The sequence below is a fragment of the Sinocyclocheilus grahami genome, unplaced genomic scaffold (genome assembly GCF_001515645.1).
Source record: "Sinocyclocheilus grahami isolate Dianchi unplaced genomic scaffold, SAMN03320097.WGS_v1.1 scaffold2102.1, whole genome shotgun sequence".
Classification (NCBI taxonomy): domain Eukaryota; kingdom Metazoa; phylum Chordata; class Actinopteri; order Cypriniformes; family Cyprinidae; genus Sinocyclocheilus; species Sinocyclocheilus grahami.
Genome location: NW_015507281.1, coordinates 3,254 through 5,120, shown reverse-complemented (window position 1 = coordinate 5,120; position 1,867 = coordinate 3,254).

Below are 1,867 nucleotides of genomic sequence, written 5' to 3'. Positions count from 1 at the left end.
TCTCATTGCTAGTTTTACTTGATCTTAGTGCTGCGTTCGACACCATAGATCATGACATACTCATAGATCGATTACAAAACTATACGGGTATTCAAGGGCAGGCTTTAAGATGGTTTAGATCCTACCTGTCCAAACGCTACCACTTTGTTTATTTAAACGGGGAGTCATCTCAATTATCACCAGTAAAGTATGGAGTGCCACAAGGATCTGTCCTAGGTCCTCTGCTATTTTCAATATACATGTTGCCCCTTGGAAATATTATTAGAAAATATGGGATTAGTTTCCATTTTTATGCTGATGATACTCAACTATATATTTCAACAAGACCAGATGAAACTTCTAAATTATCTAAGCTAACAGAGTGTGTTAAAAATGTAAAAGATTGGATGACCAATACTTTTCTCCTATTAAATTCGGATAAAACAGAGAGATTACTCATTGGACCAATAACAGTACACATAATCTCTTGGATTACAATTTGCAACTAGACGGATGTACTGTTACTTCCTCTACAGTCAAAAATCTGGGTGTTATATTAGATAGTGTTACGTCCTGTGATGTAATTTGTACTGTTCTGGGGTCAGTCAAGAGTTTTTGTATTTTCTCTGTTTTCTTTTTTCTCCTGTGCTGCTGCTCTAATAGGAGCTGATTACTGGCACCTGATACTCGTTTGCTGATGACCAACTAACTCCTCATTCATTGGCTCCTCCAGAGAGGAAACCAGCTATAAAACCACAAAGAAAGCACAGTTGAGAGAGAGAGGAAAGGAGAGAGTTTGAGCTGTCTCGCTCAATGCCCCAGACAAGTGTTGTTGTTTTTGGTGTTTGCTGACTGATACTTAATGTCAAATCTGTGCTAGAGTTTCAGTTAGTGTACTGTTGCTGTGCTCCCACCTAGACCGTTGAACCCAACTCTCAATATTGCTGACTTTTTTGAGTCTATTCCCCTAGATTAATTATAAAACGGGAACGTAACAATTAGACAGTACAATAACTCCCCACACGAGCAGCCTTTCCTCTTTCTGTTTGTGTAAAATATTGCTACACTTTCACACTTTCACATCAAACTACACAAGCAGGCTGAGTAAGACACATAGAAATGCTGTCAGACTTGTTTTGTGAAGTCTTTAACTCTTTAACCAGACTGGGTTTAGTTGATGCTGGTCTCTACTAAAGAAGTAAAATACAAGTTAATCATGTCACATAAACAAAGTCCTTTGTGCTCTAACAAAACATGGCCAGAACATCTATCAAGACACGTCAGGTTGTAGAGTTCACTAACACACACACACACACTCACACACACGGTCACACATGATCAACTGCAGGAGCAAAAACAAACATGAAGAATCTGCTGTTGTGCTGATGCTGAGTGTGAAACACTGGACATTGTATTGTGTGCAGATATAAGAGCAGCACAGGTGCTATAATGATCTGAATGAAGGAGCGTCTCTTACCGGTTTGCTTTAGTTCACTCCAGTCTAACTTCAGTCTGAGTTGTGTTTATAATGCAGCTTCCTGATATTCTACCCATGTTTCTTAGACACACCTTCGGCTCCAGACTCTGGATGCTGATTGGTCTAGAGTGAGTTAGGGGACGTTCCTGGTCTCTCAGTGTGTCTCTAGTTATTCTCGGTGGCTGATTTGAGCTCCTCCTATTGACTGAGCAAACAACAATGTGCAGTTTAAATCTTGGTTTTACTTTCAAAATCAGCAACTGCAAAGTGGAAAGCATGTGACTGCAGATACAAGAAGCTTGGATTGTTTCCAGAGTGTGCAGCCACATAAAAAGAGAAGGGAATGGAAATTCCCCTCCGGTGTATCAGACACTATGAAAGAGGAAGTGGGACACTTTAAAGTGTACTCAT